We start from the raw sequence: 18021 nt of genomic DNA, 5'->3' as shown, positions 1-18021 counted from the left end.
ATCCAGTAATTCCAGAAGCTGCTGTTTACGTTGATATTGTGATTGGAACCGTGAAGGCTTAGGATAAAAAAGCAGGACCAGCTTGTTCTGGACCAAAGTCAAATTCCAAGGCACATTAGCTGGATAAGTCTGCAACTCTCTTTTACACGAAGTCAAAGAAAGTAAAGGACAGGACTCCCTTTCATCACTGGGGTGTTGCATCAGCGGAAGAGAAGGCAAGTCTTTCGTTTGCGAAGATAGATTTAAAGGGCCAGTCTCAGGTAGAAGCTTTTTCTTTGTTTCCCTGGTTAAATTCGCCGCTAGTAGGGGCTTAGAGGATAATTTTGAGAGGGAATTAAGCAGATCAAAAAGTGGTTTGTAGTTTAGCTTCTTATATTGTGGGAACTTGAAGTTTTTAACATTCTTAGTCTTCTTTTTAGGGAGATTTTTTTTGCCCCTGCCGGCGTTGGATTTTTGTTTAGACGTTCCTTTCTGTGGCCGATGGGGCTGTTTCGTCATCCTACCCGGGTTGGCTGGAGTTGTCTCTGGATTTGTAAGAGTAAAGTTGTCCACTTTATGTTCTTTTCCTTGTTTTAATTTCTTGGCTATTTTCACCAAGATGCTCAGCAGCGCGTTACATTCAGTGAGAAAAGTTTTAATGAGCTCGAGTTCTTCTAGGATCAAAAAAGACCACCCTATCTGGGAGTTAATATTTCCTTTTATGATACTACTGGTGTTGTTCGTATCTGGAGAGAAGTCCGGCAACTGCTTAGTAGATTTGGCTGGCTCTGATTCAAGTTCTTGTAAATCAGGTTGCACCGGATCCTTTGAAGGAACAGTCGAGTTAGACTCACATAAAGGCTGGCATTCAGCGATCTCCAGCTCTTTGGCTAAGTTTAAGGAGGGAGGGAGTTCTTCATTCAGTCCATAGATATCATTTGTATGATCTAAAGACCAGTCCAAAATTGGAGGTGGATCTGAAGGCAAAACCTGGGACACAACATCATAGGTCTGGCTTGCATTTACCCTGGGCAAAAAAAAGTGAGTAATCTTTGCTTGCTGCTCTGATAAAGGAGCCTCAGCTGTTTGGGGTGTCAGACCAAGGTCTTTGTATCTTTTTCTTGTAAGTACCATGTGGATGATTAAATTAGAAGACAAGAAGAGGAAAAATGTCCAATTAAGTTTATATATTGCTATTTTGAGTGGTTAGGAAACCCTCCTCAGCAAAACAGTATTAGGTCTTCTCTGGCTCTCGCTCCGAAATTGCTCACTGGCGTTTCGTGCTGAGTTTTACAGTCAAATTTAGTAGAATTGCATTCGGGGGGAGGGGATTGCTCGGAAGGACTCGAGAAGAAGAAAGACCAGTAGTTAAAATGGATTACGGGCTAATAAAACTAATTGCACGCCCGGGTGTCGAAGGAGAGATAAAACAAAATTTACCTGCCTCCATCTTAAACCGGAACCGGAACCCCATCTCTGTCGCCAGGAAACCACTCTGTCTTGGAACTGGCTGTGAGGGCCTGCACCTAGTGTTGGGCTGAGGAGACAGTAAACTAGGGTTGCTGCTGGTGTACCGTCCACCCTGCTGCCCAGCAGCTTCTCTGATTGAGCTGGTGGAGGTCATCTCAGCTGTGGCGTTGGAGGAGCCCAGAAGGATAGTGCTGGGTGATTTCAATGTCCATGCTGAGGCTGCCTCTAGTGTTCCAGCTCGGGACTTCATGGCCTCCATGATGACCATGGGGCTGTCTCAACTTGTTACTGGCCCAACACATAGGGCAGGGCACACCCTCGACTTGTTTTTGCTCCAGATGGAGGAAGGGGTGGTCTGGAGATAGCGGGGGTGGATGTCACCCCATTGTCATGGTCAGATCACTTCCTGGTGAAGTTTAGACTTATGGCTCTGATCCTTCCTTGCAGGGGTGGTGGATAGATTAAGATGGTCCACCCCCGGAGACTAATGGAATCCACTAGATTCCTGAATGCCCTGGGGGAGTTCCCAGTATATAGAGCAGATGACCCTGTTGAAGCCCTTGTCACGCTGTGGAACAGCGAGGCGTGTCGGGCTCTCGACACAGTTGCCCCTGAGTGCCCTCTCTGGCACTGTGGAGCCCGGCTTGCACCTTGGTACACTAGTGAGCTAAGGGCAATGAAACAGGCTGGACGACGGCTAGAGCGCAAGTGGCAAAAGACGTGCTGTGAGGCTGATCAGAAACGAGTAAAACATCAGAACCGTGCCTACTGTGTGGTGGTGAGGGCAGTGAAGAAGGCCCACTTCTCTGCCTCCATCGCATCCTCAAGTAGCCGTCCAGTGGAGCTTTTCTGTATTGTCAGGGGTCTGTTGACATCAGCTCCAGGCAATGGAGTCGTAGACCCTTTGGAGGTCCACTGTGAATTGTTTGCAAGGCACTTTGGTAAAGTTGCTCACTTCCGTAGCAGTCTTGATGCCCCATGCACATCTACTGTAGTCCCCAATGAGGTGTCCAGTGCAACATCTGCTGCAACTTCTTGGGAACAGTTTCAGTTGATGCAGCCTGATGACGTGTACAAGATGCTTGCGATGATGCGGCCAGCAACGTGTCCTCTCGATCCTTGCCTTTCTTGGCTTATTAAAGCTTGCTGAGGGGGTCTGACCTAGTGGATCCAGGGTGTGGTCAATGCATCACTGCGAGAGGGAGTGGTTCCAGCCACCTTGAAAGAGGTGGTGATTCGACCACTCCTGAAAAAGCCCACCCTGGACCCATTGGTTTGTGACAACTACCGACCGGCTGCAAATACCCTCTTTTTTGGGAAGGTGATTGAGAGGGTTGTGGCGCAGCAACTGCAAGTAATCTTGGATGAAACAGACTATCTTCACCCATCCCAGTCTGGGTTCAGGCCTAGTTATGGGACTGAATCGGCCTTGGTCGCCCTGGTAGATGACCTTTATCGGGAGAAGGACACAGGGAGTGCAGCGGCGAGACTGCTCACTGGAGCAGGGTATTGCCAACATGTCACCCCACTGCTGAAAGGATTGCACTGGCTGCCCATTTGCTACTGGGCCAAATTCAAGGTTGTAGTTTTGGTGTACAAAGCCCTATACAGCTCGGAACCAGGATACCTGAAAGACCCTCTTACCCTTTATATGCCCAGTCGATCACTGCGCTCTACAGGTGAGGGCCTCCTGCAGATACCATTTTATCAGGAGGTTCGTTCTGCACAATATAGGAAATGGACCTTTAGTGTAGTGGCACCTACACTTTGGAATTCCCTCCCCTTAAATATTAGGCAGGCGCCATCTCTGCTAACTTTTCGGCGCCTTTTGAAGATTTTCCTCTTTCAACAAGCCTTTTAAGTTGAGACCTATCCCAGTCTGCATCTGTGTCAGAATTGTTTGATATGTTTTTTAATAATGTTTTAACCCTTTTTAAAGGTTTTTTTAAAAAAATGTTTTTAATTCTGTTTTGCTTTAATGTATTTTAAGATCTGTTTTTATGATGTTTTAAAGTTTTTTAGTGCTTTGTTTGCCGCCCTGGGCTCCTGCTGGGAGGCAGGGCGGGATACAAATTAAATAAATAAATAATAAATAAGTTTATAAGAAGAACATCTGGAGGAGTGCTGTTAGTTGTCCAGCATGTTACCAGCGTTGATAAAAATCAATGATTTAAAAAAATAAAAATAAAAAATGATTTTTTTATTTAAATCAGATTTCAAAATTTTCTTAAAACAATGTGTAAAAAAAAGAGCCTAGGTCAAATGTATCATCATGAATACTAATTTCACAACTTCTAATTATATTCTATGAATATGTTAACAGTACTTTATGGAGATGGCAGATAACCTGCTCGGTCCTATTCTGCAGATGGTGTACATGAAGTACAAGGTCTCTCTCTCTCAAGGCCTTGCCTTTCTCTAAGTGCAAAAATAGAGAAGGCCGAAGAATAGAGAATTTGGAGAGATGGAGTAGATCTGAACAAGGAGGAGACCACTGAAGTGGTAATCCAGCTCTTAACAGCAGAAGCCTCTTCCGCAGGTGTAGAGAGATTTTTTTCTTCCATTGGATTAATTCATTCTAAGTTGAGAAATGATTTGGGAACTGAAAAAGCAGGAAAGCTTGCATTTCTCTTCCAGACGATGAACAAGGAAGACAAAAGTGAAGAAAACTGAGTTAACCATACCACCCAATATTATAAGTTTCTCATGTTCACTTGGTTGAAATTGCCTAAATTTTATTTTTAAAGAATTTTACATTTATCTAAAAACCACTCAAATAGTTAACCATTAAAAAATCAACGTGATTGTTTTGTTAATGTTGTTGTTTGTTGAAGAAGAAAACTAACCAGCAAAATAAACAATCTTATTAGTACAATTTAAAATCCGGTTTGGTGGTGGTGATTGTGGCACATAATGACAACAATATCTTGATTAATTGAGCAGTTGGAGCTGGTTCATCCCCTGAACGATTTCACAAATCCATTCTGCTTTAGTACTAAAATGACCAAATTATCATCCCATTTTTTATGAAAATCTGAAAACAATTCAAAATAATTGCTAAGTGTATACCTATCTTCTAATGAAACCTACATCTCTGAATATTAAGGTTGTGTTGTTGTTGTTATGTGCCTTCAAGTCAATTATGAATCAGTGATCTCCAAGAGCATCTGTCATGAACCACCCTGTTCAGATCTTGTAAATTCAGGTCTGTGGCTTCCTTTATGGAATCAATCCTCTCTTGTTTGGCCTTCCTCTTTTTCTACTCCCTTCTGTTTTTCCAAGCATTATTGTCTTTTCTAGTGAATCATGTCTTCTCATTATGTGTTCAAAATATTATTACCTCAGTTTCATCATTCTAGCTTCTAGTGATAGTTCTGGTTTAATTTGTTCTAACACCCAATTATTTGTCTTTTTCGCAGTCCATGGTATGCACAAAGCTCTCCTCCAACCCCACATTTCAAATGAGTTGATTTTTGTACTGTTTTAAATGTTTTTAAGTTGTTTCACACCACCCTGATATTTTGCGAGAGGATGGTATATAAATATCTCTATAAACACATGTATGGATAAAGAGTAGTTCTTCTGAACCAGATCAATACAGCCTCCAGCGCATTGCCCTGGCTCTGGCTCTGACCATTGTTAGATGCTTGAGGAATAATATAGTAAACATTACATACTAATAGAAATGGGAAATCTGTGGCCCTCCAGATGTTGGGCTCCAGCTCCCGTCAGACCCAGCTGGCATGGCCCATGGGCAAGGATGATGAAAGAATGATGAAAGATATAGCCAAACAACATTCCTTACCATCCACTCCCATCCTCCAACAGTGAAAGGCCTTAGAATGTCTGAGGCATATGGATGCTATCTTCACTAAAGATGCTACAGCCCAAGCACTCACCTGACCCTTCATTTATCTCTTGGCCCGTCACAGAAGGAGTAGCTCCAAGACAAAGTATAACTAAAATAGAGAAGCAGGAGCCTGGATTCGCTCTCCAGTTTTATCTCACCGCGTTCTTAGGAGTAGAGGGAGTCTTTTAAAAAATCTAACACCTTGCATCAATTGTTTGCACTGAAGAAGAACATTGTCAGTTGCCAAAATAGCCATGGAACAATTTATTTATAAGTGTGCCTTTCACTCAACATCAAAAAGATACACGGATCTCCTTCTTGGTGGGATTCTTTATGTTGCAGCTCCTAACAGCTGAGAGATGTGTGCTTACTCCCTACGTATTATGTAAAAGAAGAAAGAGCAAATGAATCTTTCATGGAATCCCGCCTTGCACTTTACTGAAAAGAAAACTGTAATGTTGCATTTATCCATCCATCTCTGTGCAAGCAAAACTGAAGGAGAGGAATGGGAGGGGGTTGATTAATATGAGTTTTGAGGATCCTCTTGGCTCTCACCATTGGTTCTTTTTGAAAACTAATGAATCAAGGCTGGAGGATCAAAGGAGATTATGTTCAGTCTTACACTAATTAACCTTCCCAGCAACAGAGGAAGCTAGACGAGGGCGGGAGAAGACGTGTCTTCATAATACTGTGCATGGTGGGAAAGCCTGAACTCAGCAATTAGAACAATTTTCAACTCTACTGCTGATTACTCTGTCATGTTCAAAGAAGGGCAAATCATGCTCTGCCCAGGGCTTCGTGCATATTATATATAAAGGGGGCTGGCTCCCATTTACATAGGCAGCAAGAGAAAATCTGATTGCTCCTTGCCTAACATAGCAAGGGAGTTTTTAAACAGAGCATACAGTTATGGAAGATGCATGATTGACAAGCACTAACACTACCCAAACATCTGAGATACAATCAAGGACTTTCTGATTTTGTGACTGCACACATTTTAACAAAATTGGTAGATATATTATAACTTGTAACATTTCAGAATCTGTCCAGAAAAAGAATATATGTGGCTGTAGAATATAAAATATGATGATGTATGGAAAGATTGTTTACTTCTGTACTAATTTCTAGGAGACAGTGCAACACCTACTTATTCAAGAAAACTTTTGAGCATTAAGAACTCCTGGCTAGTCTTTAGTCTGTTTTAAGAACTAGATAGCGGAAATGGTTCTATTGCTGATATTTTTGTGTGCTTTTTATTGTTACATATATTGGTTCTATTTTCATTTTAATATTCGATTGCATGCCAGCTAGGGCTGCTCAAGGAATCCAGTGAATTTCAAAGTGAATTCACCTGATCTACACTTTCTGGATTTGTGTGTGGAATGCAACATAGTATGACAATGGAACCAGGGAAGTGGTGGGCTCTCCAGCGCTGGAGGCATTCAAGAGGCAGCTGGACAGCCACCTGTCAGGTATACTTTAAGTTGGATTCCTGCATTGAGCAGAGGGCTGGACTAGATGGCATTATAGGCCCCTTCCAACTCTACTATTCTATGATTCTGTGATGGTTATCCTTAGAATCCACACCTACAACAAATTCTATAAAGTGGTCTGAGGGTGGGATTTTAATCTTTTTCTCCTTTTTTTAAAACAGACCACAGTTTTGTGGCATAGCTAGAAAGCATGGTGTTACTGAGCAGCTCAGTTCAACTGGAACTCTGCACATGCCCAGGAATGATACGTTCATTTGGCTGTGCTTTGAGCAGTGAACATGGCGCTATTGCAAGGAATCAAGAGAGCTTCAGTAGTTCAAGCCAAATATCCTCCCATAAGGGAAAGCCTTGCAGAGTCCTGCCCAAAGCCCACTCCATAATAAATGCAGTACCAGGAATTTCTGTACTATAGCAGCATCCTTGAACCTTTGCCATGTCTAACACAAGCATCCATCCCATGCCCTTAATCAGATATTCTCTTAGGAAATTAAAATAACTCACCCTTCATCTTCCCCAGTAATTTGGTTCAGTCTAAATTTACCTTTCCTGGGAACTCTATCTTTCACCATGAGAGATACCTCAAGGACCTGGTTATGAGTTATGATTGACTAGAGATCCCTTGTGATCTCCTTGCCTCTCTCCATTGTATAGTGATGTCTGCTGATACCTCACTTCCTGTGTCCTTTGTCATTTAATGTCTCTTCCATCCAGCACTTTTTGCTTTAAAGCCAACACCCATCTTTCCTATAACTGGGTGCCTCTCAATCCCCATTTTGTTCAGTCTTCTGGCCCAGGAGACTGCTCCACTTCATTCAGTTCTTTGGGTAATGCATTCTTTGGATTGCTCTATCATTCTTCTGCAAGCATCCTCTGACCACATAGATATCTGTGGGAGCCAGACTTCTTCATTCTAGCTATCTTTGCATCCTCTCCCTATGTCCCTACTTCTCAGCTGAGACTAATGAGAGTTTTCTACTCTCATTAGTCAGGACCCTTGTGAGAAACCTTTTTTATTTTTGAACATGAACTTTTTCCCAGGGTGAATTTAGACTACTACTGCATTTTGCTTGATTCCCTCATGCCTTCACTCCACATAAGGCATTTTAGCTCCACCTCTTTCAGTTTCTGCAATAGGAACTGTTTGAGCATATGTTCCAGGCAATAAGGGTTTGGGTAGTGTGTGTGATTTCTAGTTTGTAACAAATAACCCTCTTGCTATTTTATATTTCTGTACTGTCATTTCAAGCTGCAAAGCCATTTACTGTCCACCATTTTGTGTAAATAAAATATATATTTTATAAGCATTTTTTTGGTTCTAAAACTACTGTACTCTATGGCATCCCCACTATATGAAGATATATACCAATAACCTGACACCCTCTCCAACACAATGGAGAGATCTTGTGCTGATAAGCGATAGTTTCTGTGGAAGACCAGAGTATTTATGAATAAATTTTAATGATCTCCTTAATCTGAGTTGAAATAGATTTGAAAGGAGATTTCTCCTAAAACAAGGTCCATTGTTTGTCATCAATTTCTACTTTGAGATCTTGCTCCCAATCCATCCAAAGGCCATCTACTGAACCCTCCTCGAAGTTTATCAATAACTTTTAGATATGTGAAACCAAACCTGTTCCTGACACACATCATTATAATGCACTCAAAAGCCTCCTACTAACATAATTGTAAATTTCAAGTTTCAACAGAAAAGAGTGCAAGAGAACCATGGCAGCAGTGTGGCTCCAAATTTCTCTCTAACCACTAGTCCAGTAATTAAGGTATTTTGCATTAAAATAATCATGGACCATAACAACATTAGAAGAGCCTGCTGGATCAGGCCAGTGGCCCATCTGGTCCAGCATCCTGTTCTCACAGTGACTAACCAGGAGCCTGTGAAAAGCCCGCAATCAGGACCTGAGTGAAACAGCTCTCTCCCCTCCTGCAGTTTCTAACAAGGTATTCAGAAGCATACATCCTCTGACTTCCGGGAAGGGTGACTTCGCTTGTGCCTGCTTTTGGGACGGGCTCCCGCCTCAAAAGAAGCTTATTCAGATATAAATCAGTCAGAACATTTTTTTTTTTGACTGATGAAATTTCTCCCGGGCAGGGAGAAACGTAGAGATCAACCTCAAAAGCCTGTTTTTGTTGGGAGGACTGGATTTCATTAATTTATGAGATAAGGTCCAGCCAACAATGCCGGACGGACTTCCTAACAAGCTCTATCTGCTTAAGCGATACGTTTATCTTTTCTTTAAAGAGAGAACGGACTAACAGGCAAGCACCCTTCTTTCTATTATTTTTTTTACTTGGTTTAAATTGTTGCAGCAAAAGGAGATTTGTCAGATTGATCGGCTTTGGACAACTTCTGGGTGAGATATAGCTCTTCTCTGTTATTCACGAAATTAACAGCTTATCTCTGTTTCTGCCGCAAAAAGCTGTCCTGGAAGTGCATTCTAAAGATAATAAACAGAAGAGGGATTTCTATTCCTGATTTCTATTCCGAGGAATATTATATTGTCTGGGACTATTCTCTTTTTGGTCTATTTTATTTTGACGAATCTGCTTCTTCACGACGCCACTAACTGTTTTGATGCTGGGAACTAAATTTGTTTTGCATTCTTGAACATAGAGAGATAAGGCAGGTTGCTCTGTTTATACTGTGATGTCATCAAGCCTGGAATATTAACCCAATTGTTGCTGAAATAAGAAGTGGTTCTTCTTTATTTTTGTTTTGCTTTGTTTTCGTGGTTTTAAAAATGGCAATCAAGAAAGTGGCTGAGAATCTGGAAGTAATTATGTTTCAGAAAATAATGGATGAGATTGAGATAACGAAACAAACCCTGCGACAGGGTGGTAAGGAGCTGAAAATTGAACTGAGCAAAATGACGCAGGAGTTTAAAGAAATAGGGGATCCTGTGAGAGAGGAGAATGAGATCAGAGATGAGAAAAGAAAAAATAAAGGGAAGATACAAGCCCTGGAGATTGGAACAAATGTGGAATTGGAAAAAGATCTGGAGTTTATGGATTTTAGAAATAAAATCTACTGTTTGGAATTTAACGTTATCTCTGAAGAAATTAATGAAAATATTAGAGATAAAGTTATCAATGGCTTGGATAATCTTCTGGACTGGAATGATGTGATGGAGCTTGATATAGAGAAAATCTATGGAATTAACTGCAGCCATGTGACAATGGAAAAACTCTTAAGAGATGAGCCAGTGCATTTTGTAAAAAAGAAGAACACAGATATGACTTTACAACAGTATTTCAGCAACTTATTCAGAATGGATGGCAAGAAAATATTTGGGATAGAGGAAATTCCCATCAGACTCTTATTATATGACTATGACTACAACAGCAAGATTATTATGGAATACTGATAATGGAAGATTGGACACTGAAATTACTGGACTTAACAGGACTATTGAAGATGGAAGATGGAACTAATAGGGATAATGGAATAATGGCTATTGAAATTATTGGACCTAACAGATTCTGATGAGATGGATTAATTGAAATGTTTATTTGGACTATGGTTATGACAATAAGATTATTATAATTATTAACGAGATGGATTAATTGACATGTTTATTTGGAGAAAAATTGATAGATATATTTCTTAAAGAATTGAAACCTCTCTTTGACTTTTTGTGGAAAGAATAAAGTAATGTTTATGAGATTTGATGATTAATTAAGATAACTACTGGAGGAAAGTGATTTTATAATATGATTTAAGAGACAGGATTGTTATATATTGTAGACCTATAACTGATTTGATATGTGACAAATGGGAAGTCAACATTTTATTTTTTTTTTGTTTAATCATTTTTGTTTTGTTTTGTTTGTCAGAATTATTTCATATGATTAGACATGAGAACCCAGCTTCAGACCTTGTTTTCTGGCTTTGAATAGGTCACTCTCTCACTTATAGGGCTGTCTTGGGCAGGTCAAGTGATCACATATTGCAACACACTTTGTATGTGCACGATAGAAGGGGAGGAAATCTTAAAATAAAGCAAACACCCATATGGGTTTGAGTCAATTCAGGATGCAGCTGGGAAGCATTTTCCTGTTCCAGCTGCAAACCTAGAGCATCTCCCACACAGACACACACACACGCGTACCCTGGAACAAGTGTGAGGTTTGGCAGCTTTGCATTCTGCTCCTGTGGGGAGGGATGTCACATCCACAAGCTGTGCACAGTGGGGCAGGGCTTAGAAAGGGGGCTTTGTAAGCCTAGTGCCTGCTCATCAATTGGCATAGTCAAAATTGTCTTGGCATCCAACACCCTAGCCTTGGATCATAATGCAGGAACAGCTGTCATGTAAAGCCCTAAGTAGGATTTATTTTATTTTATCTTTAATTATTTTCTTCTCTTTTTTTGCCTGTTAGCTAGATTGACAAAGCAAGGGCTTTTTTGTTTTTTGCCTACTCTGTTCTGTGCTCTGCACTCTGTGGAAGGTCTGTAGGTCCGTGGCCAAGTGCATGCTTTGCATACAGAGGGTCTCAGACTAGTTAGGGCTAGGAAAGACCCCTTTCTCAGCTGCTGCCAGTCAACATACACAATACTGATCAAGATGGACCAATGATCTGACTCAGGATAAGGTAGCTTCCTATGTTCACTCTGAGGATCAGCTCTTAGTGCAGAGCACAGTGGCAAAATAGTGTTGGTTTGTTGGTCACAACAGCAGGTCAGTGCCGGAAAGTAGGAGTTATAACCATAGTTATCAGTGAGCATCTAGAGGCACCAAGACAGGTGCACTGGTTGCTGTTTATTTTCCAGACCCAAGGGTTGAGCTCCCTTGAAGATGTCAGTCTGTTACGTTTCTCTTATCTTAATTTGTGTCATGCACATTAATGGTATAAATAATAATAATAATTTACACACAGATAAACTTCAGTATGTTAGACATTTGATCTGACTGCAAGATAGTAATACACATTTGTTTGGTGGCTGATGCATTTTGCCACTTATGCTTGGCCATTTCTTTATCTCAACATATTTTATCTCATCTGTTGGTCTTTTAGTTCATTAAGCAAGAGCCACAACTCTGCCAGCAGACTTTTCAAATTGAGGAAGAATGTTGTATCCAGATTAAGATGATCTAAATTGCTAATTCTGATGGATATGAACTGTGCTATGAATGCTTAGTTCAGCTCCAGCGAGAAACAATCTTTGTCCCAAAGCCTTACAAACGAGACACACAAGACAGGTCAAAGAAGCATAATCATTTCCCATTTTAAATATGGAGAACCAATGGAATTAAGTGGCTCGCCCAAGGTCACACACAAAACCGAATTTGAAACAAATTGAATAAGTTTGTTCATGTCATCTTCTTGCTGAGCTTGGAATCGTTTTTGTTCTATGATCTCCTTGGCTCAGAGCTCAAGGAGCCATGCTGTTACAGTAATAACATGAGGCCAATAAGGCTTATTAAGCCCTGGAGGAATTCTTTGCAATGCCCAAGTCACAGAGCTGCCTAATAAGCAGAGAATGTTGGCCATGCTAATGTCATTAGTGGTGCCATTTGTTTTAGGCTAAATGTTGTACAAAGCAAAATCCATTTTAATCCCAATTTAGAACAGGGCTGCAGCTGTCACTAGGGGCATTTTTCCCCCCAGTTTATTTTTAAAAATAATCTGTTAGGCATGCTGGTTACCAAAATTCCACTGAGAGCTCTATTCCAGGGCCTTATGTTTTCAAAAAGGCTTGTGCACAGTGCGCAACACATGCAAACAGAGAGAAGGACTGTAATGCTTGCTAGACAAAGGAAGCATTAACAGTAAACTCTCATTTGGTGGGTGAAACACAGAAAGGGTCAAATTCAGCCTACTAGACAATTGATAGTGGGCATCAGTTGTCACCTAGCAGAGTTTCCAAATCAATATTAGATTATAATACATGTGATGGTCCCTATACTTTTCTGTTACTCTGTTGTGGGAATGGTACGGCACATGCTTTGCAAACGGAAGGATCCAGATGGAATTTTTCGCATCTCTAGTTATAAGATTCAGCTAACAGGTAGTGGGAAAGACCATCTGCCAAAGACCCTGGAGAGCTGCTGCCAGTCAGAGTAGGCAATAGCAGGCTAAGTGGGCAAATAGTCTGATCTGATAAAAGGTAGTTTCCTATATTCCTTCTGCATGGCTTTCCTGGAGCTGTGCCTTACTAACCTGTCCTTTTTTGCTGTTGCATTTACTAGAAAGATTATGCAAAAGTACCCTGTTTTCAGACTTAAAATTATCCTGTATATGTATTATTCATTTGTTCTGGCACAAAACAGATAGAGAAACAAGAAATGAATTGTGGGTAAGTTGTGGTCCAGGAAGTCCCTAGTTCAAGGCTCACCTCAGTCATGATGATCTACTGGGCAAGCAAGCCTCTCTCAGGCACCACCTGCAATGTAGGAATATTACTGTGCAAGGCTGTTGTCATGATTACCAAGCTAATAAATGTGAAATGTGTTCAGGATCTTGAAAAACTACAATATAACTTCTATTTATGTATTGTTTTGGAACTGAAAATTCAGTTCAGTCCTTTTGGATTACTGTTGAAATTAGAATTCTTGGCCACTGTGAACATATCTGAATGTGAATTTGGTCACATTTCAAATGCAGCTGAACAGCTCAAATAATTAAATTGGAAGTCTAGTTTAATAAGGACTTCAGTTGACTGAATGTAATCACTTTGGGGACTTTTAAAATGTATCTTTCAAATATATATTTCCTCTGATTAACTATATATTATCAAGCAGAGATTGCATTCAAAATCTATATAATACCAAACATACACATTTGAGGATTGTCTGGAGAATCTGGGAGAAACGCTGGGAAAAACAGAAGGGAGAAGAAAAAGAGGAAGGCCAAACAAGAGATGGATTGATTCCATAAAGGAAGCCACAGACCTGAGCTTACAAGATCTGAACAGGGTGGTTCATGACAGATGCTACTGGAGGTCGCTGATTCATAGGGCCACCATAAAATCTTAATCGACTTGAAGGCATATAACTACAACAACCAGGTGACATTAGTCAGTCCTGACACATTTCAGACATAGATCTCAAATAAAGCAAATCCTTTTTTTGCCATTCCTATAGCAGCTGGGAGGCGGGGGAGGGTAGAGATGAGCTAGGATGCTGAAGGGCTGGGCTGTCTTCTAGGTAGCTCTGAAGGGAATGGGGCATTAGATTGCCCATCCACACTGCAGGGCTACTGTTGTCTTTGCATTTTGGCTCCAGCAAGCCAGATTGTAGAACAGACATATTTCTGAATATAGGTCATAGTCTCAACTCTGAATACAGAAGCCATTACTGCACATAGGCCACATAAAGGACTTAATTCAAGCCAGTACTTTTTAGGTGTGTGACAACATGGGCTGCAGTCTGCACACTGCAACGGGGGGGACAAACTAACCCTCCAGTTAGATCCAGTTCCCCACCTGATGTAATAAATCTCAGGTCCAATCCCTGGCATCTCCAGTTAAAAGATTTCAGACAGAAAGGTGGAGGTTGAAAGAGAACCTAGCAAGGGTCAAGGCTGTTACTAGTTATCATTCTAAGGAAGCAGAGATAAGCAGCACCGTCCAGGATGGACATGGATTCTTACTCTCAACTAGGGATGGAAGGATCTATCAATTTTGGTTCTCTCAATTTCTTTTTTTCCCCAATCTTAAATTCAATTATCTGCATTTCTGCAGCAATTTGATATTTAAAAACAACTCATGAAAATTCATCAGCAATTGCGTAAATTTCATTTGTGCAAATTTCTCCTAATAAATATATTTTAGTATGCAGTTTTGATTAATGCACACATTTTGCAAGCAATTTTCCATAACATAATGTATGTTTCTAAATCCAGCTTGGACATCTGGCATTTCTTGCTCCATATATGGTAAGAGCCTTTGTTGTAGAATCTTGAGCATTCCTTTACTTGCATGGGATATTAAGGCAATAGTTCGATAATTACTGCATTCCCTGAGATCCTCTTTCTTTGGAATTGGGATATATATTGAACGCTTCCATTGTTTTATTTTCCATATTTGTTGACAAATTTTTGTCAAAATTTGGACAGATTCCATTTCAGTAACTTATAGCAACTCTATTGGTATGCCATCTGTTCCTGGTGATTTGTTTCTTCCAAGTATTTTACGAGCAGCATTCACCTCACATTCTAAAATTTCTGGTTCTTCATCATACGGTTCCTCTGTGAATGAATCTGTCATCCTTGCATCTCTTTTCTAGAGTTCTTCCGTGTATTGCTTCCATCTTCCTTTTATTCAACATCCCTACTCTTGGTTTAAATTTCCCTTTAATTTCTCTAACCTTTTGGAACAGGGCTCTTTTTCTACCTTTTTTGTTGTTCTCTTCTTTTTCTATACAATAACTGTTGTAATAGTTCTCTTTATCCCTGCGTACTAGTTATTTTATTATTGTATTTAGGATTCTGAATGTGTTTCTATCTCCTTTTGCTTTTGCTTTCCTTCTTTCTTTAACCATTTTAAGAGTTTCTTCAGTTATCCATTGTCTTTCTCTCTTTTTAACTAGAGGTGTTGTCTTTTTGCATTCTTTCCTGATAATGTCTCTGACTTCAATCCATAGTTCTTCTGGTTCTCTGTCAACTAAGTTTAAAGCCTCAAATCTGTTCCTTATTTGATCTTTATATTCTTCTGGGATAGTATTTAAATTGTATTTTGGCATGATTATTGCTTAGTTGTTCTTTAGCTTTACTCTGATTTTCGATATTACCAGTTCATGATCTGTACCGCAGTCTGCTCCTGGTCTTGTTTTCACAGAAAGTATGGAACTTCTCCATCTTTTGCTACCAATTATATAATCGATTTGATTCCTATATTGACCATTTGGTGATGTCCACATGTACAGACATCTTTTCAGCTGCTCAAAAAATGTGTTTGCGAGAAACAAATTATTGCCTTCACAGAATTCAATAAGTCTTTCTCCTGCTTCATTTCTATCTCCTAAGCCCCATTTCCCCATAATTTCTAGTTCTTCTCTGTTCCCTACTTTTGCATTCCAGTCCTTCATGATTCCAGTCCTTCAGAACATCTTGTTTTGGTGTGTGATCAATTTGTTCCTGTACTTCTGCATAAAATCTCTCCCTCTTCTTCCGTAGAGTGCTAGTTTGCTGTTGGAGTGTGGACTTGGATGATAGTTATGTTAATAGGCTTCCCGTTTAATTTCATTGATATCACTTGCTCAGACCTTGTGTTATAGCTCCTAATTGCTTTTGCTACATCACTCCCCACTATTAAAGCAACTGTTTCTTCTTAATTTCTCATTTCCTGCATAAAATATTTGTAGTTGTCTGATTGAAAATGTCCCATTCCCATCCATTTTAATTCACTCACGCCAAGTATTGTAATGTTGATGCGTTCCATTTCTTGCATGACAATTTCTAACTTTCCCTGGTTCATGCTTCTCACATTCCATGTTCCTATTGTGTACATCATACAACTCCAGACTCTCCTTTTGTCCTGCCCAGAGCCCAAGGCACGAGACGGAGGCGAGGCTTGGTTTAATTGTCGTTTTATTAGTGTAATGGCTACATCCAAAGCAGTGCGCTTCATACACATGTCTATTCTGACTCTCTACTTGCCCTAACTAGTCTAACTAAGCAGCCTCTGCAGAGTGTGGGGAAAGTTGACTCAGCACTGGAGTCTGGGTGCACACCTGCTTAAGTAGGGAAGGTCTTTGCCCATAACCGATTGCTCCTCTGCAGTTTCACCCTCTGAGAGTTCCGCTTCTCGCGCCTTCTCACACGGGGTGAGGGGGAGCCAAGCCTCCAAAGCCCCATCTGACAATAGGGGTTCACTAGGTGACAGCATGACCTCAACGAGTGGGAAGCTGGTTGGCAGGGAAGCGTTTGAAGTGCCAGGCAGGGATTCCGGCATGGGTGGGGTTGGCACGCACAAAGGGTTGCCTCCCAATGGCTCAGATGGGGAACTCACAGATGGGGCGGGATCTGCCTCAACAGGAGGGATGGGCGAGGAAATATGTGGGCTGACAGTCCCCCCTCCTACAACATCCCCAGGGACCTCGTCCTCATCTGACTCCTCTCCTTGATATAACTCCCCTTGTGCCTGGGGTGCAACACCTTTCACATCTGGGCACATCAGCCTCTGGGCTTCCTTTCAGCTTTGACCCACCTGCGTCGTTAGTCACAGCACTACTCGTACTTGTCCTTTGTTCTTCCCCAGTAGCTCGGTGAGTGCCTTCTGACCTGGAGGTCTCATCCTCCAGCACTATCTCGTGTTCCATTTTGGATACTCTGTTCACAGGGTTTTCGTGGTAAGAGGTATTCAGAGGTGGCTTACCATTTCCTTCCTCTGACTTTGGATGCATCTTAGTCTGGTGTCTCAGCTTTGACCATTCCACCTTGGGTGCCCCTGCTAGGAGTCTAGACTCCTGTCAGCATTGTTCTCAGCTTCTTCAACATTCTCAAACCCCCTCACCACGTTAAGATGTGCATCTTAGAGGAGGATTTTCACTAATATAATTTTATACACATTTTCCCCTAACATATGCATTTTTGTAAACCATGTTTGGCTGGAGAACTGCATTGCAAAATTTGAATAAGTGCAAATGTTGAAGGATAACTGTTTTTCCATTCTCATATTGTTTGAGAAAGTGTGAATTTGATATATTCACCTTTAAATGCAAACTAAATCGAATTTCTCCTCCATCCTTACCTTCAACTCTTCTTATGACTATGCAAAATAATAGTAAAGATCAGAGGAACTCTGAGAATGCAAAAAGTGCCTTCTTTAAACGTCAAATAAAATCTGATAACTATTACGGAAATGTAATAGAAGGATAAGAAATTGTATTCTGAGAGAACTTTGATGTACAACTTTTGGTTCATAGTTGAGGCATGCCATAAATGGATGCTGCTGTGAAGGCAAGGGAGATATTGCTACCTAGCTTTAAGGGGGGGGGTTCTTTCTTTCTTATCGTGCATTGATGCATATGAAGAATTTGGACACATTCCCTTAAGAAGTTTGTTGAAAACATTTTCCCCAAGGGCTTAAGGTTACTGGGACATGTTTGAAAAATGGTCATCTATCAAAGTAGTTTCATATTAGTGTTCCGTCATGTGTGTATTCCTTACTCTCCCATTTGCACTATTGCTTATTCCAGTTCATGTATGTTTCTTGAGTACAAGACAGCATATTTTCATAATTTGGGGACATTCTGGTGTTTGTGTGCTGGTACA

General features: G+C 40.7%; 1 protein-coding gene across 10 annotated transcripts in view; it reads right to left on the bottom strand.

Moving 5' to 3' along the window:
- The window catches only part of GRM4 (glutamate metabotropic receptor 4), a 603968-nt gene that overhangs the window by 522770 nt on the left and 63177 nt on the right, over positions 1 to 18021 (bottom strand). The gene's annotated exons all lie outside the window — the stretch shown is intronic.

The sequence above is a fragment of the Rhineura floridana genome, chromosome 6, assembly GCF_030035675.1.
Source record: "Rhineura floridana isolate rRhiFlo1 chromosome 6, rRhiFlo1.hap2, whole genome shotgun sequence".
In the NCBI taxonomy this organism is placed as follows: Eukaryota; Metazoa; Chordata; class Lepidosauria; order Squamata; family Rhineuridae; genus Rhineura; species Rhineura floridana.
Note: the sequence above shows the minus strand (reverse complement) of the source record. Positions and strands in the feature narration are given on the sequence as shown.